Source organism: Myotis nattereri, assembly GCF_964212035.1.
Source record: "Myotis nattereri genome assembly, chromosome: 9".
Lineage (NCBI taxonomy): Eukaryota > Metazoa > Chordata > Mammalia > Chiroptera > Vespertilionidae > Myotis > Myotis nattereri.
In genome coordinates, this window is record NC_138084.1 from 677,873 (window position 1) to 703,049 (window position 25,177).

Consider the following 25,177-nt stretch of genomic DNA (forward strand, 5'->3'; position numbering starts at 1 on the left):
CGGGTGCCCGTGGCTGTGAGGACGGTGGCACTGACCCCGCTGTGTCCTCTGTACCTCGTGATCGTCCCTGGCAGGAGGTGGGCAGTGCGCTGGGAGGGGCCTCAGCCACTGTGTGGGGGGAGGGACACTGCCGTGGGCATCCTCCTGGGAGCCGGGCGGGCGGGACGGAGCGGGCACCCACCCCGTGGGGCCCCGGGCTGCCTGCGGCCGCATCACGTGCCGTCTGGCTGTGGCTCTGGCCCAGCCGCGTTGCCGGTGAGCCCGGGACGTGCTCCCGCTGCTGCCGGAGTGGGCACAAAGGACAATTGTGCCCACAGATGCCCGGTGCCCCACGGCTGGGCTTGGGGGCAGGGCCATTGTCGGGATGCAAATGGGGGCTTTCTGCGGATGCTAATGGGCAGGTTGGGCGCGGGGAGAGGCCTCCCCCGCGGCCGACTGCGGAGCCGGCGCTGCGTCCATTCAGCCGCGTTGCCCGGCGCACAGCGCGCCCGCCGCATGCTGATGAGGCGTCCGTGCCCGGAAGGCCGGCGCCGGGCGTGCGGCTCTGCACGGCTGGTTCTCTTCCCCGGCGCGGGCGACCGTCAGCCGGCCTTCCGCGTCGAGCCTCCCCCCGAGGGTGACCCAGGGCGGGCCGTGGAGAGCCTGGCGTGGGGGGAGGGGGTGGACCTGGCCGGTGCCAGCCCTGGGAACAGCCACGGCCCCAGCTCCCCGTGGGGCGCCTGCAGTCCTGCTCCGTCCGACGACTGAGCCTGGCAGGTGCACTTGTGGGCGAGCGGACAGGAGGGCCAGGCTGACGCACCCCCTCCCGCAGACGGACGCCTCTCACCTGCACAGGGAGCTTCCTGGCAGTTGTAGGAAAATGGGGACCCAGAAGCCCAGCGGGTTTGGAACACTTTTTTAAAGTTGTTGTCTCCATACAACGGAGCCCTCCTCACACACAAACAGAAATCAGCTCTGCGGGTCCCTGGCCGGTGTGTCTCAGTGGATAGAGCGTCGGCCTGTGGACTGAAGGGTCCCGGGTTCGATTCCGGTCAAGGACACAGGCCCGGGTTGCAGGCTCGATCCCCAGTGTGGGGCGTGCAGGAGGCAGCCGATCAGTGATTCTCTCTCATCATGGATGTTTCTCTCTCTCTCTCTCTCTCTCTCTCTCTCTCTCTCTCTCTCCCTCCCTTCCTCTCTGACATCAATAAAAATATATTTTAAAAAAAGAAATAAATGATTAATGTGCATGATAGCCTGGGTGAATCTCAAAATAGTAATTATTATTTTTTATTGGAGAGAGAGAGAGAGGTTTGTTCCATTTATTGATGCATTCATTCGTGTATTGATTCTTGTATGGGCCCTGACGGGGGATCAAACCTGCAACCTTGGGCTCAGAATAATTATGAGTGAGAAAAGCCAGACTAAAAAAAAAAAAAAAAAAAGAGTACAGACTCCCTTATTTTACTCATATAAAACCCAGAAAATGCAGACCTCTGTAGAGGGACAAGTTCAGTGGTCGCCTAGGGATGGGGGGGCCTGGGGACAGTTTTGGGGAGGCGTCCGCAGGACACAGGAAACTCGAGTGTGTGTGTTGCGGGGGGGGGGGGGGGGGATGCCTCCATGACCTTGACTGTGGCGATGGTCTCATCCTGTGTCAAAGGTGACCAAACCGTACACTTTAAACACATGTAGTTCGTGACGTGTCCGTTCTGCCTCCACGAGAGAAGCATACAAAATAAAAATATTTCGCAAAGCAAGAAAAGAACCAGAAACCCTTCTGGGAGCAGAGCTGCCCCTCGTTTCGAAGACCCAGGGCTAATTTTATCACCGTGCTGCACAGCTCTTGTAAATCATGGGGAGAAAAGGCCGAAGTCTGGAAAAAGCAGTTCCCAGGAAAGGAAATACCGATCAGTCTTAGGGATGAAAAGATGCTGATAAGCGGCATTATGATAAGAGTAATACAAATCCAGGCGCTGGGACTTTTCACTTATCTGGTTACTAAATGCGAAAGCATCTGATCGCGCCCTCCGGGTGGGCGCACCCCAGGCGCCCCTGTGGGAAAGCGCGAACGCGGCGACCGCGGGGAGGCCCACACGGCCGCTTCCGGGAAAGTCAGACGCGGGCGCCCTTTGACCCGACATTGCACGTTTGCTCAGGGGTCTGTGGCCAGGACACCGATGCGTGTGCTTGTTGAACAGCAGACACGAGCCAGCCCCACCTGCCCCACCCCCCATGCCCGCCATGCCCGCCACGCCCTCCGTGCAGGTCAGGTCCGTCGCTCCACAGCCATTAAAACCGCACTGTCCCGCCCTGGCCGGTGTGGTTCAGTGGATAGAGCATCAGCCTGCGGACTCAAGGGTCCCAGGTTTGATTCCGGTCAAGGGCGTGTACCTGGGTTGCGGGCACATCCCCAGTAGGGTGTGTGCAGGAGGCAGCTGATCGATGTTTCTAACTCTCTATCCCACTCCCTTCCTCTCTATAAAAAATCAATAAAAATATTTATTTTTAAAATAAAACCGCACTGTCCCCTCTGCCTGGGGAAAGACACCCCTGAGGTCTGACCCCCGGAATAACAGCGCCCGGGGCCGGAGGACCAGGGCCCTGTCGCAAGGCGTGTGCGAGCGGGGTGTCTACAGAAGGGGGGCCGCCTGCCCCTCTGCGTCCCGGGACAGACCGGGAACGGGGAGCCGTCTCCTCGAAGGTGAAATGTCAGGATGAAGCTCTCCGTCCGCCGAGCCTGCGCCCGTTTGCAAGGACCCCGGACCGCTCTTCCGTCCGCTTTTCGTTGTTCGTTGGGAATCAGTTTGCCGCGTCTCGGGGTGATTTATTCGCTGCGCTGTCACCCTCCGGGGTTCAGTGTGTCGCCACTTGGTGGAAACACGTTTTCTCCTGAGGATTTTATGTTCTTCTGTAGCCGTTGCCTCTTTTTTTTTCTCTCTCTCTCTCCTTTGAGCTTTATTGTTTTGGTTTTATTTTTAAAAAAGAACAGAAAACCACACCACACTCGAGAGAGATTTATATTTTAGCCGGCACTTACTCTCTTGCCGGAACGCGGCCTCTCTAGCTGGTCTTGTTTTCTGTTTCCCCGACGTGGCCCTTGGGTTTATCAACTCCCTCGTCCCGGTAACTGCGTCCTTCCTTTAAACTTCGTGCAGAGTGATGCTTAGTTGGTTTCGTTAGAGTCTTTCTTCTAAAAGGCATCTCAAGGCTATAAATTTCCCTCTGATGCCAGCGTTAGCTGTGACACGGAGCTCTTACTGTGAAATACGTCCCTTTTCATGGCTTTCTCGGCGGTTTTTATTTCGTGTTTTGATTTTCCCCTTTGATCTGTGGTGCTTTTAAGAGATGTTTTCATAATGGTTAAGCAGTCCTCTTTTTATCACTGTTATTTATTTCTGACTTAACTGGCGAGCATGTGGCCTGTGACATCGCTTTGGAAAACGAAGATTTTCTTTGTGTCCAAGGGCAAGAATAACACCCTTACTTCTGTGAGGGGCCACGGACTTACGTGGAGAAGGCATGTTCTCTCTTGGTAGAACACCAACCGTTATTGGCATGTACAGGCCAAATGCATGTAGCATGTACGTGCAAACGCATGAGATGATGATTCACGCACAGATGCACATGCTTACTCGTTGCATCCCTCAGATTGGCTCCAACCTTCCTTACGACGATTTTTTTTTTTTTATCTAATGTATCTGCTGCCGAATTCGGAGCCAGGAAAACAAAATCCCGCCTTCACAGTTACGTGTCTAGGCGTCCAGTGGCGGGCGTGGGAGCGGTTTGGAGCACAGCCTGCTGGCCCAGCCCCTGGCCTGAAGCCCGACTCTGCCCCTTCTCCTGTGTGACTCTGGGCAAGCGTCTGCCCTCTCTGTGCCTCAGTTTCTCTGTCTGTGAAACAGGGATCCTGACAGGGTGCCTCCCAGGACTGTCGTATTGACAGAGTGAGTCAACACACCTCGGCCCCCGGTCTGTGTGGCGCCTGCACCCCCATGTCCCCATCTTCTGCTCTGACCTCCTCTCCCCTCCCCTCCTCTCCCCTCCCCTGCCAAACAGCCCACATGTCACCGGCTCCTCATGCCACCCATCTCAAGGCTTCTCTCTCTCTCTCTCTCTCTCTCTCTCTCTCTCTCTCTCTCTCATTGCTAATCCTCACCTTCCGATATTTTCCCATTGATTTTTAGCCAGAGTGGAAGCGAGAGGGAGAGACAGAATTATCGATGTGAGAGAGACACATGATTGGTCACCTCCTGCATGAGCCCCGCCCAGGGCCCGGGCTGGGGAGGAGCCTGCAACCGAGGCGCATGCCCTTGACCGGAATCGAACCCGGACCCTGCGGTCTGCAGGCCGACGCTCCGTCCACTGAGCCGCACCGGCCAGGGCAGGGCTGGTCTCTCCCGAAAGCTTTCTCAAAGCGACATGACACGTACGACTCACACGCCTCCCGCGACAGGTACAGGGGCGTGGCTGTGCCGTCCTTGGTCTGCTTGGCCCACGGCCCTCCGAGCCGTTCCAGTCCGCACGCGGGGCCCACGGGCGCGAGGAACCGAATGCCCACGACGATGGGGCTCGCATTCATCTCCACACGCGGGGCCGGGGACACGTGCTTGTCTGCCCCCCACCCCCGTTCCGTGACCTGGTGGGCGTCCCTCCGTGGACGCTGGAGCCGTTCATTCCAAACTGCTTCTCGGTGGGTTTGCCTTCCGTCCCCAGCTCGGCCTTTGGGTTTATTAACTCCGTCTTCCTGGGTGACGATCCTCCCTTTAAGCTGGATTCAGAGCGATGCTTCGTGCGTTTATCTGAGGTTTTCCTGCTAAAAGGCCCCCCAGTTAGAGGCTTCCCTGTGTGCGCGGTGCTCCCCGCGCTCTGTGGCGGCAAACCCGCCGGCTCCGGGTTCCGGGCGGCTGTCTGAGCGCCTCCTCGCACCGGCGTCCCCACGACGCGTCCGGTCACTTCTGTGGGCGACGCCCGGAGGCACGCGTCTGCTCGGGCCGCCTGGCGGAACTCTGCGCTGTGGCCGCGCTGGCGTGACTGCCCCCGTCCTGGAGGCCGGGGCCCAGGACCCAGGCCACCGGTGGCTCCTCCTGAGGCCTCCCTCCTCCTGTGTCCACACGCGGTCCCTCTGTGTGTGTGTGTGTGTGTCCTGATCCTCTCTTCTTATGAGGACCCGTCACACTGGGTGAGCCCACCCCCCCCTCGCCCCCCGTCTCCCACCAGAGTTACCTGTGAGCCTGGGGGTGGAGTTGGCCCAGGTGAGGCTGGTGGGAGCACAGGTGAGGCTGGTGGGAGCACAGGTGTGGCACATCGTCCATGTCTGTGAGTGTCCCAGGCAGGGCCCCCTCCCTGGCTCTCCTGCACCGTCCATTGTCTCGTCTCGTCAGCCGTGGGTGGGGCCTCGCACCAGCGATATTTGGGGCCACGTCAGCCTTTCTCGAGGGGCTGCCGGTGGGTCGTAGGCTGTTCAGCATTGCGAGCCCGTCGGGGTCCCGGCAACAACCGCCCCCCCAACCCCAGGTTATGACAGCTAAACTGTCTCCAGGCATCACTGAATGTCCCGGGGGGGGGGGGGGCAGAATCCCCCCAGGTGAGAACCACTGGGCTAAATGGATGCCCCAGGGTTTGGGGTTTTTTTAAATATATTATTTTTATTGATTTCAGAGGGGAAGGGAAAGGAAGGGAGAGAAACATCCACGATGAGGGAGAATCATGGACCGGCTGCCTCCTGCACGCCCCCCACTGGGGATGGAGCCTGCAACCCGGGCCTGTGCCCTGACCAGAATCAAACCGTGACCTCCTGGTTCCTAGGTCGACGCTCAGCCCCTGAGCCACGCCGGCCGGGTGTGTGGAGGGGGTGGGGTTAGGGGTTTGGGTACCCGGTTCCTCGGGGATAATGTTGAGCTACGGGGATGGAGACCAGCTGTGCTTCGCTCGCCGGGACAGTGGCCCCACTGGCTCCCCGTCTGTGTACCCGACACTGGTTTTCGGAGCCACTGGAGAGGATGTGGCGTCTTGCTTTGCCCTGAACCGTTGTGCTGTGTTTGCTGGAAAAGACAGGTAGCATGGCCCCCCCTTGGCAGGGACTGCTAATCTGACCCCCGACCCCACAACCAGGACGGCAGCGCCGAGACGTCCCCACGCTGACGGTCCCACCCCACACGGTCCCTCGTGGGCCCTGCAGAGCCACACCCTCTCCCCTCCGTGTCCCTGAAACCACCCGTCTGGTCGCCAGTTCCCCAGCTTGCCATTTCTAGAATCCCCTTCCCTCGCCTCTCCGTGTCCGTCAGCACCACGTTCTTTCAGATCGTCGGCCCGTCTCCCAGTCGGGTTGTTCTGTGAATATTGAGTTTTGCAAAGTCTCTATGTTCTGGATACTAGGCTCAGGTCCGACGTGTGGTTGGAAAAGCCTTTCGCCCGCCCTGTAACTGCTTTTTCCATCCTCTGGGCAAATGCTTCTAATTTCGATTAAGTCCAACTTATTCTCTCGGTGGCTTGTTCTCTCAGGATCAGGTCCAAGAATTCTTTGCCTCACCCTGGATCCTGAATGTTTTCTCGATCGTTTTTTATTGTTGTTGTTAACAGCTTCACTCAGGTGTAATTCATGCACCACGCAACTCACCCCTTTAAAGTGTGCAACTCAGTGGTGTTTAGCATGTCCCCGGGGTTGTGCAAACGCCCCCATGATAAATTTTAGGCAAGGGTTACCCCAGGAGCACGAGTCCTCCCCCCCCCCACCACCTCTGGGTGGCTGGCGGCCCCTGGAGACGCCAGGGCCCACGCCCTGCAGTGGGGCACTCGTCCCCGTGGGGAAGGGGGTGGGGGAGGCAGGAGCTCTGGGCATGTGGCTGGTGAGCACTGGGCAGACTCTGATTCAGCACAGGAGACGTGCCCTGCAAGGTCCTGGCTGTTTATCTCATCTCCCGGCGGAGGAAACGTGGCTGAGCCATCAAAGACCTTTCCCAAGGCCACGTGCTCGGAAGGGGCACGTTCAGGATCTGCAGGAGCCTGGCTCTGGGACTGTGAGACCGAGATAAGGGCCTGGATTTATGAGGCAGACAGAGGGGAGCCCCAGGGGGCTCAGGCTGGGGAGTGACAGCGATCAGAGAAGGAGCGCTGGACGACAGCTCCCCCCTCTGCGTGCCCTCCCCCCACGCGGCTAGATTCAGCAAAGAGAGGCCAGGCGTCCGGACGGAGCGTGAAGAGTGCCCGGCGGGTCCGAGCTCACACGGCTTCATTCAGCACCGCCTCCGGCCCTTTCTCTCTCTTAAAAAAATGTGTGTTTATTGATTTCAGAGAGGAAGGGAGAGGGAGAGAGAGAGAAACATCAGTGATGAGAATCATTGATCGGCTTCCCCCCGCATGCCCCACACTGGGGCTGGTGCCCGCACCCCAGGCCTGTGCCCTGACCGGGAATCAAACCCTGACCTTCTGGTTCATAGGTCGACGCTCAACCACTGAGCCACGCCGGCCGGGCCAGCCTTTCTCGTCTGCGTCCGAGCCTGTGCCCCCCACAGAGGTGAGCTGGTCGGAGGTGGCAGGTCTGGCTAGAGAAGCTGCCGGAGGGGGAGGGAGAATGACCTGTAGACCAGCAGCAAGAGGACCCGCCACCTGCCCGCTGCTGACCTGTGAGCGGGGGCCTGCCCCGCCCAGGAGTCCTTCCTTCGGTGTGGCCCGAGGGGATCCGATCTCATGAGCTGTTGGCAGCACTGGTCACCCCGATGGGGTGGGTACCGGGTGTGTCCGCACCAACACCGTTTACGGAGGAGACTGCCCTTCGTCCTGTGTATCCTGGGCTCCGTGGCCCTGCGTGGCGTGGCCATCGCGGCCAAGGGTTACTGCTGGGCCCTCCGTGCCACGGGACCGGGTGTCTGTTTCTATGCCGTTCCCGCCCCGTGTGAACGCCCGTAGCTTACAGCCCAGTTAGGAACCGGGGAGAGAGAGGCCTTGCCAGTGTTTTTACAGGCTTTTCGCGTCTACGTTTGTAGGTGTTCTGCACTGTCCCCATCTGGTCTGGTGACCAGGGAATTCTGTTTTCATAAAATGAGTTGGAAAGCAGACCCCCCTCGCCTGTCTCCCGGGACGTGTGCTGTGCCATTGTCATCCATTCTCCCGGAAAGTCGGGGAGAAAAGCCACTCGGGCCTGGGAAGTCCTCCTGCGGGATTTCCCCACGACAGCCCCCAGCTTAGCAACGCTCCCGTGGCCACTGCCCGTGGCGGCGGGTGAGGCACAGTCCCCGCTCAGCCCTCCCCTCCCGCCCGCCCGCGCCCGCCCGGCTCCCCTCGGCCCCCGCGTTCCCTCCTCCGCGTTCGCGAGGTCACCGCCTTCTCCCGGGGCCACGCCTCGCGCGTCTGTGTTTGGGTTCCCATCTCCGTGGAACCCCGGGAACCATACCCCACGCCACAGCCAGCCGCCCGGCCACCGCCCGCGGGGGCCCCGAACCCAGACCCGAGGATGCCGTCCGCTTGGGCTTGTACGTTTGGCCGGTTTTCCCCAAATTTCTGTCCTGCGTTCGGGTGCCTTCCCGGGGGACGGACCTCGGGGAGCACCTGCTCCCGCTGAGGTTGGCCACGAACGTCCCGGTCCGAGGGTCATCGTGCCGCTCACGAAGGCGGCCGGCCTCAGACAGCCCGGGCGGAAAAGAGCAGGAATCTTCAAATCACAGGTGTCACGTCCTCACTGGGTCCGGGGCTCTGGGCGTTACAGGCGGCCCTGCTTCGTGCCGACTGCATTGTGCGGCCTGTGCTGTTTGGTGAACCGGCCCATCTCACCTACGTCGTCAACTTGTTGTGTGTGGAGCTGTTTGAAGTGTCCCCTTAATATTCCTTCTTTTAATCCTCATCCTAGGATAGATTTTTTATTTGAGAGAGAGAGAGAGAGAGAGAGAGAGAGAGAGAGAGAGAGAGATCTATGTGCGAGAGAAACGTCAGCCGGTTGCCTCCCATCCACGCCCTACCAGGGACTAAACCCACCACCCGGGCACGTGCCTGACCGAGAATTGAACCTGCGACTTCCGTGGACCGGCTGTAGCTCCACCGGCCGAGCCCCACCGGCCGGGGCTCCCTGCCGGTTCTTCCTGTGTTTGGTGATTGCGAGCGAGTCGTTTTCTGGGGAGTGGCCCTGGCGTGACCGCGTGCACCTGCCGGCGGGCATCGCCTCCTGGTCCGTGCTTCCCTTCCCTGAGTGAAGGGTGTAAACCAGGGGTTCCCCGCGTGGGGCCCATGCCCACGGGGGGGCCGTGTGACTTCTAAGGGGGGCAGGTCGGGAGTGAGTTATTCACAGTGAGTTTTTTGCATTTCTTAGGGTCCTAGGGGCCTCGTATATACTAGTAGAATGTAAATAGATATTGTGACATATTGGTGCATTTCAGGTCTCTATTATGTTTTGAAACTTTGCTATTTTTCCTATCCCTCCATATTATTATTATTTTTTTAACAGTTTCTTAGTGATTTCTTCCCCAGGACTCCCACTGTCCTTCCGTTCTTTGATTTTCTCCTTCGTGGACGCCATGTCCTTGGGAAGCTGGTTTGGACCCAGTTCATGGCCTTTCGGGCTTCCTCCACGTGAGCAGGGGCTCGCTTTTTGAATAGTAAGAATTATACGTCACGGGGGGCGGGGCATCGGGGTTTTAGAGACGCCTGGGTGGGCGTGGCCAAGAAAAGGTAGGGACCACTGGGTTAAGCCTCCCTGTCGCCGGGTCCTCGCCACTCGCCCGCTGCCAGCCCCTCCCCCCCCGAGAACCCCCTCCCCCGTGCGTGCGCCCCTCCCCTGCATCTCCCTGGTTCGAGGATCCCCAGCTGGCGGTTCTATTCCTTGCGGTTTTGGAAAATGTTACACCCGGTCGCCCCGGTTTCTGCCGAGACAGGACCGTCCTCCGGCGCCGTGCTCCTCGCTGCGCCCCGCGCCGTGGGTTCCTGCGTGGCCTCCCGTCCTCCAGAGCCGTGCTCCTCGCTGCGCCCCGCGCCGTGGGTTCCTGCGTGGCCTCCCGTCCTCCAGAGCCGTGCTCCTCGCTGCGCCCCGCGCCGTGGGTTCCTGCGTGGCCTCCCGTCCTCCAGAGCCGTGCTCCTCGCTGCGCCCCGCGCCGTGGGTTCCTGCACGGCCTCCCGGCCTCCGGCGCCTGTGATGCGTCTCGGGCAGCTCGCCTTGGCCTCAGGCTTCGTCTTCACTCAGCGCCGGCCACCGAACGTGGGAGCGTCCGTCCGCTCCTTCGACCACGCGTGTGTTTTCATGCTGAGCCGCCTGCTGTGGTCGGATTGTCCGGTTCAGCCCTGTCCGTCTGTGTCTCCTGCGCTTCAGGGCCCTGCTGTCACTCGCGTGTGTGACTTCCGTTCTGTTAGAATTTTTATCGCGGTTGAGCCTTCGGCCATGACCGCCACCCCCGTCGTCTTGGCGACCTCGCCCACGGTAGGGCCTTCCTGCCTGCGCCCGGTGTGGCCTTGCCGGCTCTCTGGAGCTCAGCGCTGCGTGGCCCCTTTCCCCACCCTGGTTCCTGGAACCTGTTTGTGTCTCTGGGTCCATAATGTGTCCATTGTGGGCGTGCGTCCTTGGTTCCTGCTCCAGGCGATCTGGCCGTCTCTGCTTCTTTGTTGAGTGTTTAATTCACTTATAGGTAATGCAATTATTGGTATGTGGTAGGATTTACATCTGCCATTTGCTCCTCGTTTGCTGTACGCCTCACGCCTCTTTTGTGCCCCCCTCCCTCCCCTCGGCCTCCTGCGGGCTGAATAGAGGCACGTCGGCGTCCCTTCTGATTCCTGGGTTGGTGTCCTCTTTGCAAAGTTGCTTTCTTAGCAGCGTGACCCGGGGATCACAATGAACACCTTAACCGAAGACAAGCTGCCTCAGGGTCACGCTCCGCGCTCCCCGATGTCTTTGTCCCTCGCCCCCTTTCCTGCGGAGACTCTAATGGCACATCCGTCGTCACCGATCAGGCCGCCCGCAGGCCGCAGGCGCCCGCTCACGCACATCACCCTCTCTCTGCCTTGATCTGAAGAAGGAGCCATCCTGGTGGGTCCACCGCCAAGGCCACTGGTCCCTTCTCTGTTCCGCCCGCTCACCCCTGCCCTGTCGCAGTGTTTGTGCATTCCGACTCCAGGAGTTCTGAGGGGTTTGCTTTATCACCCCCCCGCCCCCCCGTCGGCGTCTCCACTGGGTGCGTCCCTGTCATCGCTCCCTTTCCTGCTTCAAACGCTGCTTCTTCAAGGTCCTCGGCGCAGGTATTCTCGCCGCTTGAAGTCTCGGCCCCTGAGGCTGCGGTCAGGCCCCGCAGAGAGCGTTTCTATGGGCTGCTCCTCACTCCACATGTGCGTTACGCTCCCTGCTGCCTTGCACGTCTCAAACGCTGGGTGTGCCCGACCGGTGTGGCTCAGTGGTTGCGTGTCAACCCACGAATCAGGGCACAGGCCCGGGCTGCGGGCTCGCTCCCCAGTCAGGGCCATGCGGGAGGAGGCCACTGAATGCTTCTCTCTCATCCTGGATGTTTGTTTCTATCTCCTCCCGCCTTCCTCTCTCTGACATCAATATAAACATCAACCACCACAAAACCCCGACTCCTGTCCCGTCCCCGGGAGCTGGGGCTCCCGTCCTCCCTCCAGGCCCCGGCGCTGGGTGCCGGCCTGTGAGACGCGCCACCCGGGCCTGGCTCTGCAGTCCGTCTCCGGCCGCGGGCGGCCGCTGATGTGTTGGCTCGAGTGTTTTAAATCCTTGTTTGTGTGTGTTGAGCCCTGGCTTCCTTGGTGTCACCACTGGATCAGCCTGGCCCGTGGTCAGACGGATGGCTCAGGCGTTTTGTCTGACCCTGGAGCCAGGCCCTCTACCATGGACTGGGGTGAGAGGTCGAATCCCGGCAGCTCACGGGTCTCTCCGGCCTGTCCTTCCTGCTGCGCTCGCCCGGGAGTGTGTGCGGCCTCCAGGCCTCAGAAACCCCTGGGAATCCCTCCAGTGGCCGTGACGTGAGCTCCCGGTGATGGCCACTGAGGTCACGGTGATGGCCACTGAGGTCACAATGGCGCGTGGGGTTGGCACAGAACCCCATCTGTGGGTGCAGGTGCCGAGCCGCGTGTCCGTGAGGCCGCTGTGCCCCAGGGGCGGGAGGAGGCGGGGAGCGGCCCCACGAGGCATCGCCCCAGGCCCTGCTGTTCTTCGCGAGGTGTCCACGGGGTTGGAGGTTTTTCTTGGATGAACACATTTCAGCTTGCTGTGCGCCTCCGGTTAATTTCTGGATTCTGAAATGGCTGCTTCTGACAACGCTGTTCATGTCATCGCTGCCCTCCAGGGAGTTTGTCTGGGTCAAGGTGTGTGTCTGTCATCCGCCGGCTCAGTGGTGGTTGTGTGTCTCTAGGCCAGCGATGGCGAACCTTTCGAGCTCGGCGTGCTGTCAGCATTTTGAAAAACCCTAACTTCACTCTGGTGCCGTGTCACCTAGAGAAATTTCTTGATATTTGCAACCAGAGTAAAGCAAAGACTTATATCTTTGATATTTATTTTATCTATTTAAATGCCATTTAACAAAGGAAAATCAACCCAAACAATGAGCTCGCGTGTCACCTCTGACACGCGTGTCATAGGTTCGCCATCACTGGTCCTGGACATGGACCCACTTCAGCCCGACCGCAGAGAGAGGGTCTGAGGGCCGTGCCCGGCCACAGCCCGCCCGTCCCACCCTCTGCCCTCGTGGGGAGCGGACCCGAACGCTTCCTGCTTTCCCATCTGTGTGACCCGTGTGTCCTGACCACCCACGTGACTGCTTTCTCCTCGCCCTTCCTAGTGACAACAGGTGCCGTGTTTGTTCTAGAAGCACCCGCAGTGTCCCCCAGACCCACTCAGTGTCGGCTCACGGAGTTCACTCCCTTCCCTCCAGCGGCTGCCCTTCCGTGTGTGTGTGTGTGTGTGTGTGTGTCTTCCCAGCGCGTGTCCTCTGCGCGCGTGGACACTGTCCCGTGGCCGGTGCCGGCCCCTTTCTAATATCTCGTCCCTGCACGTCAGGCTGGGCTGCACAACCTGGGGGATTGTATTTATTTATTTTTTAACCTTGGGTATTTTTTTTTTTTTTTGCACATTTTTGGAGGCATATCCTAAGGTGAATTCCTAGAGCTGGACCTGCTGGGTTGAAAGACGAGCGCACCCTTCGTTCTGTTAAATCGCGCGCATTCCGCTGCGTGGGGCCGGCGCCCGGGCGTTCCCGGGGCAGCAGGACCGCACGCAGGCGGCCGCAGGAATGTGAGCGAGACCTGGGGTTTCTGTTGATCTGATAGCGAAAAAATGGCATCTGGACTTTGCTTTTGCTGGCATTTCTCGTTTCTGAGCGAAATTGCAAACTCCGTCAGCAGCGGAAGGGCCAGGGGCGTGAGTCACCCTCGGAGCGGCCGCCCGACGGGCCTGTTTCTGCAGCCACGGTGGCTCCTCTCCCCCGGGTGGTGGGTGTGTGGAGGTCGCGGCCGCGAGCCTGTGGCTGGCGATGCTGCTGCAGAGCTTCCCCCCCGTCCGGTCAGAGGCCTGTCCTCGTGTGCGGTGCCTCCTGTGCCCCGGGGTGGCGGTCACGGGGCTGCCGTCGAGGGGGCGGCTCGCTCCTGGCCTCTGGGGCTGGAGTCACACGTGGGGGCCTGGCTCCAGGCACCATCCACAGAGGCCCCCCCCCTCCCAGCGCCTGTGCCTGTCGTCCTGGGAGCAGCCGCCCGCGGGCAGGCGCACAGGGACTTAGTGGGGCTATTGACGAATAATTGGAGGCCATCGTGTTTCTCCTTCGGCCTGTCCATCTGGGAGAGCTGTCCGGCTTTGCCTCCGCGTCCAGAAGCAGTGGTGGCCTCCTGCTTCCTCCCCACGCTCTCCCCCGTCAGGTTCGCTGGGAACAGGGCTCCACAGGCCCCGCCACGTGCTGTGCTCGGGAGCCGCGCCCGTGAGCAGGTCTGGCCGCAGAGGTCCGGCTGCACTTCTGGCTGCGGCGCGTTCCGTGAGGGCAGCTCCTGGGTCCATTTTTCTGTTTCTTTACTTAGATTTTTTGGAAATGCGTGTGTTCGGGCTCTTGATTTCTAACGAGACGGGTTTTAGATAAGCCGCATCCTGCAGGGAAGGTGTCCGTTTGGTCCGTGTTTTCCCCATCGTCCCCGAGGCGGGGACAGGCCGTCTGTGGGGATGTCAGCGCTCCCCCCCCAGCCAGAGGCCGGGCCCCGGTCCTTCCGTGGGTGGGTGCTCCCTCTCTGCTCCCGAAAGAGGACTTGGCCTGTTTTTTTTTTCTTTTTACTCAATGTGTCCCCATTCACAATACAGACCAGGCAGAGAGCCTGAGCTGAGGTGTCTGTGGGGAAGTTACTCTGCCTCCGGTTCCTGCACAGTCAGTGTGAGCACACAGCCTGTGGTGGCACCAGGAGGCCTGGCCTGTTTTACTTTCCCCCGCCACCAGGGTGCTGATGTGATTAAACGGGCCCCCGCTCCCGGCTTCTGCTCTTAGCCCGCCGTTCCTTCCTCAGGCCCTCCCGACGCCCTGCCCCTTCGAGCTCTCCACGTGGTCCTGTCCTTCTGCTGTCCTCCGTGAGGCCCCCAGGCGGGCTCGGCAGGGCAGCTCGGCCCCGTGCTGCTCGCAGACCTTCTGGGGCTGCTTCGCCCGCTGGGTCTGCCGTGCGACCCTCCTCTGGCGCCTGCGTCCGAGCTGAGTGGCTGCTGTGGTCCTTGCTGCAGTTGTTTGCAACTGTTACCCCTTCGTTACGAAGCGTGGCTTTGGCATTAATTATAAAGCCTCCTTATGCGTCTCATTTAATGCATTTAGCACTAAACGCCTTCCCTGCCTTTGGCTTCGTGACCTCTGCTTTCTGGATGTTTCCATGCATGGAGATCTGGTGATGGTAGGGGCCACCTAAGCAAGGTGAAGTCTCCCTCATGTTCTGAAACCACTCCTGCACAGTACGAGCACCGTGGCATGGCGCATTGTTTTGTTGGAAGAAGCCATCTCCGTTGGGATACGCCATCACCATGATAGGATGAACTTGATCAGCAACGATACTTAGGTATGTTGTGCTATTCAGACGTTGTTCTACACGAATTAAAGGGCCCAAATCATGCCAGGAAAACATGCCCCAAACCATAGCACTGCCCCCACCAGCTTGAAGGGTTGTATTCATGCATGTGGGGTGCATGCTTTCATGCTGTTTCCACAGAATTCTCACTCTGCCATCTGCATGATGCAACTGGAAACGTGACTCTTCGGCCACATGACTTTTTTCCAATGCTCGACTGTCCAATCCTTGTGTCCCTGTGCGAATTGGAGACGTTGTATCTTGGTAACTGCAGACAGCAAAGGTGTTCGAGCAGGCCTCCGGCTTCCATATCCCAGACGATGCGGCGTACGGCTGATTTGCCTACAAACGTCATAACAGTCTGCCACTCAGTGTATGCGTAGACGGCCGCTTGTAGCCCGCGTGTTAATGAGTGACGTTTGGTTGTCGTCTCGTTACGTGACCACGCGTGGCAAGCACCCCGGACTGTCACGCGGCCCTGGTAGTGCTCGCCCGTGCGCCGGCTCTGCTCTCGGCCGGCGTTGTGCGTAAGATGCTGACGGACGTGTGCCAGCGGCTCCCCTGGGTTTACCGACTGTGTGGCAGTGAATTCATTTATTTACTTAACGTTGGAGGCGTGGTGGGCCACGGGTAACTGCGTGCTCCTCCCTGTGACGCGTGTACATCCGCTTCCTCTGTGCCGGGGGGGGGGGGGCGTGTGCTCCTCCTGCCCTCCTCCTCGCTCCCGGGCCCGGACTCCTTCTGCTTTGGCGGCACCTACGGCGCCCAGATCTGATTATTCAGCCGGGACGCCACCCGGGGTTCCTCTGGCTCTGGATGGAATATGCAGACTGTCCCCCACCGTCCTGCCCGTGCTCCCAGCTTCTTACTTCTAGTAGGTTCTTCAGCAAGGCCTGGTGGGCGCATCCTGAGCTGTTTTTCTGTCCCTCCCTCCACCCTGAAGGAGGTCGGCCTGCCTGGGCCCAAAGCCACTGGTCTCTATTTCCTTCAGTTTCTGGAAAACTCTGTCCCCTGATACCCTGCTGGGTGTCGTTTCCGTTCAGCCCGTGGCCAGCGGGAAGCTCGCGCCTTCGTCAGTTACTCCCGCCTCCCCCCGGAGGCCCAGGGTGTCTCCGTGTGGAAGTCCAATGGTTTGACCACGAAATGCCCGAGCTGGAGTCCCAGACCCGCGTCCTCGTGCTGCGAGGGCCTGTGTGCGAGCGGCCTTCGCTGTGCCTGTGTTCCCCTACGTGGTCTGACCCATTCCTGTTCTGGTTCTTTTCTCCACGGCCTCGGGGCACGCGTGTGCCCTCCTTTGCCATCTCCCGCTTCCGCTGCGGCCACGCGGGCTGTGTCTGTCGTGCCCCCATGTCCGTGGTCGGGGCTGGTCTCGGCTTTTCTTCTTGGCCGTCACCGGTTGCCGTTTCTCCTCCTCACTCTTTGGCCCATTTCTGTTTTCAGCCTCTTCCCGCGGATTCAAGGTTATGTTTCCATGCCCCCAAGGCCGAGGGCGTTTCACCGTCTGAATATCGTCTACGGCGTCCTGGGTGGTGCCCGGGGACTGGGACTGGCAGGGGAGGTGGCGCCTCCCTTTCCGATCCCCCCAGAGCGGTGAGCGTACACGCCGCCCGCTTGCTGAGGCTCCGACGTGCCAGGGACCAGAGTTCCAGGTCAGGTCCTCCCTCGTTCCCGCAGCGTCTTTCCTCCGTGGCGCGGGCCGGGGAGGGCGTGGCACGTCTTGTGTTTGTCTCGAGGTCCCACAGGGTCTCACTTCCCGCTCTATCTCCCTCCTCGCCTTTCCTGCGGCCCCTTCTCTCCACGCCCGCGCCTCCCGGGAGTGACACGGGGGCTGCCCCTCCAGTCCGTCCCTTCGCGGCCCCGCGTTGTCACGGGTGCTGGGAGCCGCCCGCAGCTGACCTGCGGTCGCTGTTCTCACACTTACTGTTGGAACTTTTTCTGTGACACTGTTAGGGCTTCTGTGCCCCATTTTTTAAGTGAAATTCGCATAAGATTAATTGTTTTCAAGTCACAGCTCAGTGGCGTCTGGTGCAGCCACAGCGCTCCCATCCCCACAGTGTATCGCCAGCTGCAGCGTCATGAGGAGTGGCCTGCTTTCCTCTATGGAACCGATGGTTTGGGCTCTGACACGGAGGTCGCGGGTCCATTTTGAGGTCATTTTTCTCTGTGGTATGAGCGTGTGCCCCTCCCTCCCTTTGCCTGGACGTCCAGTGGTCGCGGCACCGTTTGTGGACAAGACTACTCCTTCCCCTCGAATGGCCTGGGCACCCTTGCGGGAAACCCACCGACCGCACGTGAGGGTTCGTCTCAGGTTCTCTGCTCGGTCCCACTGGCTCCCGTCTGTATGTCCGTCCTCAGGCCAGGGCCGCCGGGGTCAGCCTGCTCAGCTCTGTGGAGGTTTCGAAACCGAGACGTGTGCGTTCCAGCTTTGTACTTTCCAGTCGTTCCAGCGATCCGGAACCCCCCTCCCCTGCGGCAAGTCCACAAACACCCGAGGGTCAGCGTTTTCACGTCTGCAGACACGGCCATTGGGGCTGTGACGGGCTTGGTCACCTGCGGCTCCTCTCCCGCCGGGCCCGAGCGCGGGCGGCGGCTGTTTGTCTCCGTCTTCGCCTCCTGTTGGCGTGTCTAGCAGGGGAGCCTCTCACCTCGGTCCTGGGTCCTGCATCCCTGGGTCCTGTCTTCTCCCTGTGATTGCACGCGGGCCGCACATTTCCCCTCCCGGGCTGTCCGTTGCTGGTGGAGACACACAAATGGGTTTTGTGCGTTAACCGTGTGCCTGCGGCTCTGCCGAGCTGCTCATCAGCTCTAGTGCTTTCTCTGTGGCCTCTCCGGGCTTTTCTATGCCCAGGAGCACGTCACCTGCGAATAAGAGGACCTTTACTCCTTTGCCGGAGCTGGCGCTCCTGCCCCTGCGCCTAATTGCCGCGGCGGACGCTCCCAGGGCTGTCGAGAGGCGGCGGTGCCCACGGGCGTCCTCGTCTGGTCCGCTCGGGGAGGAGCTTTGTGCTCCACCGGGGCGTCCGCGGTGGCGGCGGGCTTTCAGATGCCGCTTGTCGCACCAGAGCTCCCTTCTTTTCCTAATTGTGTGTTTTTAAGAGAAAGGTGGTCCAGTGCCTTCTCGGTGGCTATTGAGAAGGCTCTCTTCATGCTGAACGGCCCCCTTCCACGTCCGAGATACATCCCACTGGCTCACAGCGCGGGCGCCTTTGGCGGCGCCCAGAGAGTGGGCACACTCCCGTGCTCTTGAGGCCGTGGCGTCGCGAGGGCTGCCAGGGGCCGGCTCTCTCCTGGTGGGGGGTTTGCCCGGCGTTGCCATCAGAGTAATGGCGACTTCATAGAAGGTGTTGCAAACTGTCTCCCCTGCTCTGCCTGGCCCCCGGCTCGTATGAACTCTTCCTTAACTGGTTGCTGTAACTCACCGGATGCTGGACTTCTGTCCACTCAGTTGGAAACCGATTCAGACTTTTTACTGGTTATCAGGGCGGAATTTCTCTTTCTGAAGCCAGTTTTTGTAGTTCACGTGTCACTAAGAATTGGTCCGTCTCGTCCAGGTTGGGTAATTTGTTGGAGTACAGTTGTTCATACTATTCTTTCACGGTATTATTTTATTTCTGTGAGTCCATTCTAGTGTCCTCACTTGAATTTGTGATCTTATTTATTTGCACCTTCTCTTGTTTTTTTCTTCGTCATCCTAGCTAAAAGCTTGTCAGTTTCGTCGATCTTTTACAATCACCGACTTTGGGTTTAGTTGATCCTGTTCTATTCGTTCATCTCCCCACTCCCCTAGAGCTGCTTTAGCGCTGCCTTCCCTGCGTCCGATAAGTCTGGGTATGCTGTTTTCATTTTCCTTTATTTCAAATCATCTTTAAATTTCTTTTGTGCTGTCTTCTTTGGCCCACTCGTTTTTTAGAGAGTGTGTGGTTGAATTCCCACACGTTTGCAGTGCTGCAGTTTTCCTTCTATTATTGATTTCCAGCCTCATTCCATTTTGGTTGGAGACGATACACTGTATGATTTTAGTTTCTAAAAATGTACTGCTTTCTGGCCGAATGTGATCTGTCCTGGAAAATATTCCACATGCACTTGAGAAGGGTGTGTATCTGCTGCCGCTGGGCGGAGGGGTCTGCACGTGTTTGTCAGTTCTGGTGGGTTCACAGCCGCTCCCAGTCTCTGCTTCCTCGTCGATCTTGTCTGGCTGTTCCATCCATTACTGAGTGTGGGGTATCGACGTGTCCAACTATTGGACTATTTCTCCCTCCAATTCTGTCAATATTTGCTTCATGTTTTGGGGGGCTCTGTTGTTAATGTAAACTTGTATGAACAAGTTGGTCCTTTTCGCCGTTGTCCTTTATCTCCTGTCACCATTTTTTATTCAATTGAGCTTTTCTGATATTAACGTAACCTCCCAGCGCCCTGCCCCGGTGATGATTGTTGGCAGCGGCCATCACTCCCCGTCCTTCACGCCAAGTCTGTCTTTGGATCTGAAATGAGTAGGTCGTAGACAGTGTGGGTCCAATAATTCTTTCATCCATTTTGCCAATTTCTGTGTTTTCATTGGAAAATTTAATCCGTTTACATTTAAAGTAATTGTTGGTGAGGACTTCATTTTGCTCTTTATTTTCCGTGTGTCTTATGCCTTCTTGTTCGTGGTGCTCCTCATTTCTTCCTCTGCTGCCGTCTTCCACATGTGAAGGATTTTTTTGAACAGTGCATAGTAGCGATTCTCTTCTCAATTCCTTGCGTGTGTGTCTTCCAAGTGATTACCGGGAGGATTGCATTTGACGTCCTACATTTATTAAAATTCTAGTTTTAACCCTGGCCTGCTTAGCTTCAGTAGCATACTGGCTCCCATAGGGCCCCACCCCCTCATGTGGTAACCCAGGTTGCGTTTTTATGCACTGGATCGCCGGTAACACAGACGTATCATTCCTGTTTCACGCACGTGTCTTCTACGTGTATAGGGGACAAAGAGGGCCACAAACTGGAAATACAGTAATGCCGGCTTTATGTTCGCCTGGGCAGAGACCTGTTGCTGGAATTCTTCCGTTCTGTGTGCCTTCGGGTTACTTCCTACTGGCCTTTCCCTCCGGCCTGGAGGAACCCCCTTTGTGCAGGGCCCGTCTACTGGCCGTGGAGTCCCTCCGTGGCTGTCTACTCAGGAGTGCTGTAATTCCTCCTTCACTGTTGAGATAATTCTGGGAGACATAGGATTCTTTAGTTCTTTTCTCCTAGCGCTTCCCGAGTTCAGTCACCCTCCGCTCCGGCCTACGTGCCTCCGGTGAGAATCCTGGCGCGGCCCCATGCGCGATGAGTCACTCGCCTTCCGTGGTTCTATCTTTCAACAAGATGATTGCGATCTGTCTCCTGGAGTTCACGGAACCTCTGGGAGGTGCAGAGTCCATGTTTTCCATCAAGTCAGGGGAGTTGTCAGCTGTCATTTCCTCAGATGTTCTCCCTGCCCCTTCCTCTCTCGCCTTGCCTTCTGGGGTTCCCACCATGGATCTGTTGGCATGTTTGAGGGTGTGCCATCTGAGGGGCTGTTCATGTTCCCGTCATCTTTTTTTTTTTCTTTCTGCCCCTCAGACTGGATCATGTAAATTAATCTGGCTTCAGGTTCACTGATTCTTCTCCCCATTCAAATATGCTAATAAAGCCCCTGTGAGTTTTCCATTTCCATTAGTATACTTTTCAGATCCAAAATCTGCTTCATTCTCTTTCATAATTCCTACCTCTCTGTTGATATTCTCCATTTGTTCTCCCGGTTTCCTTCAGTTCTTTATTGTTTTCATTGAACGTATTTTAAAAAGCTGATTTAAAGTCTTTGTCTAGTAAGTTCAGTGTCCGTACTTCCTCTGGGACTGTTTCTGTTCATTTCTCCTGTGAATGGAACCTACTTTCTTAATTTTTTATTGAAATGATATTAACCGTCATAACTCTAGGCATCGGCTCCTCTCCTGTTCCCAGTAGGTTTTCCTTGTTGCAAGCTGTAGCTGTTTCGTGACTTCCCTTTTCGTGAAATCTGTATCCTCTGTCCTTGCGGCCTCTGAAGTCAGTTTCTCCAGGTTGGATTCAGCTGGTCCTCTGGCAGAGCCTTCCCGGGCGCCAGGAGTCAGGAGAGGGGAGAGGGTGGGAGAAGGGGAAGCACTGCCCATCTTTGCAGACCAGCCTGTGCTGGGGCCACCCCTTCAGACCTGGCCAGTTTGCAGATCTCTCGTAGCCTTCACTTCCTGCTGGAGGTGGGCATGGAGGTCGGCCAGAGGGGAAGCCTAGTGTTCTGAGCACGCGCCCTGCCCTGGGCTCTCCATTCTCCGGGACACGTGGGTGCCCCTGACGCCTGATTTCCCCAGGAAACACTTTTCCCACGGCCCCTCTTGTGCTTGCAGCGCTGGGGCTCAGCCGCTGTCCCCCCAGGCGGCTGGGACCCGCCTCCCCTGGTGTTTTTCAGGGACACGTTCCACCTGGGCGAGTCCCTGGTGGAGGAAAGCATGGCGACCACCTGGTGTCAGGCCTCCAGGCTGCCCCCAGACAATCCAGGACAGACACACACCTTGGAAACTGCTCTGCTGGCTCCTGAGCCAGGGGTCAGGGCTCTGCACTGGTCATGAGGGCTGCTGGCCCGAGGCTGGGCTGGGCCGGGCCGGGCCGGGAGTCGGAGGGCAGGCTGAAAGGCCACAGGGCTTCCCTGTTGGTGGCTGCCTCCTGGCCGGCTGCTTCCTAGTCCTGCCGGCGCTGATGCTGCCGATTTCCCGCTTCCTGCAGGGACGGTGCGCCCAGGCACGCACTCACTGTCCTCGCCCGTTTGGACGTAGCGCCTTGAGCCTCGCCTCCTGACGCTGTGGGCAGAGGCTGGCACCCGGCTCACCCCTTCCCGTCGATGTGCAGGCCCCGCATGTGTCTGTGCCGGGGGAGGTGTGCGGGCGGAACAGCTTTATTTGCCCTTCTTGTTAGCTTTATGCTTTTGAGGGGTGAGTAGGGAGATCTGAAACCTGGGGGAAGGGGCGAGCCTGCCCTTGTTTCGACTGGGGACCCCGTGGATCTGTGTGCAGGTCTCGTCAGCTTCCTGGACCTGGCTCCCTCCTGCCTCCCCCCAGCCACCTCCCTGGTCACCTCCAGGGCCATGCTTTCTGCCTGGCCGCCGCCCTCCCCTCTGCCCGGGCCTCATTTTCCGCCCTCGCCTCCTTCCTCCACTCTCCCCGCAGCTGCCCGGGCTCTGGAGGCAGGGGAGCTGCTGCCTCCGTCGTGCCCCGGGCTTCCTGTCACTGTCTCGGGTCAGCTCGCCGGATGCAGAGCCCGGCCCAGGGCCGGGTGCAGGTTGCTCGCGGAGGAAGAGCCGGTGGCGGCCACTGGGAAGGCTCAGGGCCTCCTGGGAGCTGCAGGGGCCGGGGCCAGGCACATCTGTCCCCGCTGAGCGCTGCACCGGGGCCTCGCTGTGTCACCCCGCCTCCCCGTGAGGCTGAGCAGGAGGCGCGGAGGCCGGAGGTGGCGCCCGGGGCATCTGGCAGGTCTGTGCGGCGCCCTCGCAACATGCAGGGACGGGGGCGCTGAGGGCGCAGGGTGGGGCCGCCGGGCGGCCTGTGTCCTCGAGGACGGGGACGGCCTGTTCTTCCCCCGTGTCCCCGAGCCAGTCCTGCGGGGCCTCCGAGGCCTGGCTGCCGGGCACGTCCCACCGCCGGGGACCGTCACCCGCGTGCCCCTCCGTGCATCGCCCTCGCCCGATCGTGGTGGACCCCTGGGCCCAGGAAGGGGCCGGCGGTGTGGGGACAGGGCCGCACGGGCCAGACGCCCCCGTGTCTGTCTCCTCACGACGTGGCCCTCGCTCAGGAGGACGGGGTCAGGACCTCGGAGCTGAGCTCCCTCGAGCCCCTGGCCTCTCCCCGCCTCGCAGAACCTTGGCCGGTGGGAGCGGGCCGAGCTGATTGTTTCTGACATCAGTTGTTAACATAATTTTGACACTAAGCCTCCCCTGCTCTCGGGTGGCTCTGACTGTGTCCAGGCTCTGGCTCGGGGGGTCTTGGGGGGCCGCGGGGCCCGGATCTGGCCGGGCTGGGAGGCGGCCTGGGAAGGGCCCGGTGTTTCTCAAGCCCGCGCCCTCGGGGCCTGGGCGGGGGGCGGGGGGGGGGGGGGCGCGCAGATGTCTGGATCTGGTAGCCAGGCCTGGAGCCGGATGCTGGGAACCGGGCCTGCAACTCATTTCCCCACTAAACACTCTGAGAACATCTGCAGGGTTTCCAAGGCGTCCCGCACTAATTGCCCGATTGCTGCGCGAAGCGCCCCTGGCAGGGCTCCGCGGTGCTGGGACGAAGGTGAAAAGATCGCTCTTAATTAGATTAAGAACATTTCTTTCTCCCTCTGTAATTTCGCCTTGAAAATCAAGGCCACTTTTTTGTTTCCTTCATCCAAAGGCGCAGCAACGCCCTCCCACCTCTCCAGGGGCTTCTTGGGAATGTCCTGTGAGCTCAGCGCTTGGAGGAGCCGCTTAACCCAGATTCCATTGTGTGCGGACGCTTCCTGGGGCCTCGGCCGCGGGCGGCCAGGCCGGTCGGGGGCCCGGGCGCCGACTTCCTGGCGCAGACCCCCGGGTCGCCGCCGCCATGCGTGGGAGGCTGCGTGGCTCCTTCTCCGTTTCCTCCCCGGGTCGGGCGTCCTCAGCACCCGCTGCCCCAGCCCCACCCGGGGCCCCCAGCCCCGCGTCCCTCCCTCGTGTGTGTGTGTGTGTGTGTGTGTGTGTGTGTGTGTGTCTCCCACTGGGAGGGGCGGTGCGGGGACAGGGTCCTCGGTGCCGAGCGGGTGTGCGGACCGCAGTGGCCTCCGTGGGTCTGGCCAGGATGCCCAGGGTGGCGGTCACTGTTGCCTCGCTGCCATCTCATGTCGACCGTGTGCTCTGCATGGCCTGGGCGGGACGTGACATGCAGCGTGTCCCACGGTTTGCTCCAAACATCACCTCACAGGGTGGGAGAGGGCCCCGCGGAGGGAGGGAGGGAGGGCTCGTCCGCGAGAGCCGCCAGCAGCTTCAGGGGCCCCGCTCCCCAGCTCTTCTCCCGCCAGCTCCCCTCCTCCCCGCGCCCCTCCGAGCCCAGCCAGGAAATGTACGGGTTCAGCTGTGTGCAACCTCGACCCCGGCCCAGCCTGGACGCGGGCCTCACCCGTTTGTCACACATTCCTGAGGCCTCTCTGGGTAACACACGATGGAACCCAACCAGCGAGCCCAGCACAAAGGGACGTTTTTTGGCTCACACATCTGGCCCCAGCTGTTTCAGGCGCAGCTGGACCCCGGGGCTGGGCGATCTCGCTTGCTTGCTCTCCTCCTCCTGTCTCCCCCCACTCCCCTTTGTTCCCTCTCCTGCCCCCCATGTTCCCTCTCCTGCCCCCCCAACCTCCCTCTCCTGCCCCCCATGTTCCCTCTCCTGCCCCCCAACCTCCCTCTCCTGCCCCCCAACCTCCCTCTCCTGCCCCCCATGTTCCCTCTCCTGCCCCCCCCCCTCAACCTCCCTCTCCCCACTGCCCTGGAGCTGTCCCCAGGCAGCCACTTCCCAATAGGGATAAGAGGCCACCAGCTCAGCCGACCCCCAGAAAGAGGCCATCTTTCTCCCCAACATTCCAGCCGGGGCCGGGGCCGGTCCAAGCCCTGCCTCTGGGCCTGAACGGCCAGGCTGGGCCCAGACGCCCAGTGGGGACAGCGTGGGCGCCGGTCCGGGGGGAGCGGGGAGGGCGCAGTTCCCACAGCGGCCTGGCGGCAGGACAGGCACAAACAGCAGGTGTCCACCGGGCAAGGTATTTGGTGAGCGGAACCGCGTGCCAGCTGTGGATACGCTTTCACTCCCGCGCCCGCTCCTGGCAGCTGGCGTGGGAATGGCTTTCGGTTTTCTGCCCGTGTCCCTTCCTTCCCGCCTCTGAGCGGAGGCACAGGTGGTGGCAGGACCCGCTGGCTCGGGGTCTGAGCCGGGCCTGGGCAGCTGGCAGGGGCCTGGGGCTCAGCGATGTCAGGCGGGCCCCGCTGCAGCTGTCCGGATGCCCGGGGAGGGGGCTCATTCCCGGCAGGATCTGCGGGGCTTTGGCGGATCCGCCGGGAGGGGGTCCAGGGGTGCGAGGGAAGGGGCTTTGCTTGGAAGGACAGGGGCAGCTTCTGCTGATCCCCCGGGGCAGGGGGCGCCCGTGCCAGCCTGGAGGGACGGGAGGCGGGGCGAGGCCGCGC

General features: G+C 60.0%; 1 protein-coding gene across 1 annotated transcript in view; it reads left to right on the forward strand.

The window, feature by feature from the left end:
• KCNQ1 (potassium voltage-gated channel subfamily Q member 1) overlaps positions 1-25,177 on the forward strand; it is a gene marked incomplete at both ends in the record, with an annotated part of 88,536 nt that overhangs the window by 56,732 nt on the left and 6,627 nt on the right. The gene's annotated exons all lie outside the window — the stretch shown is intronic.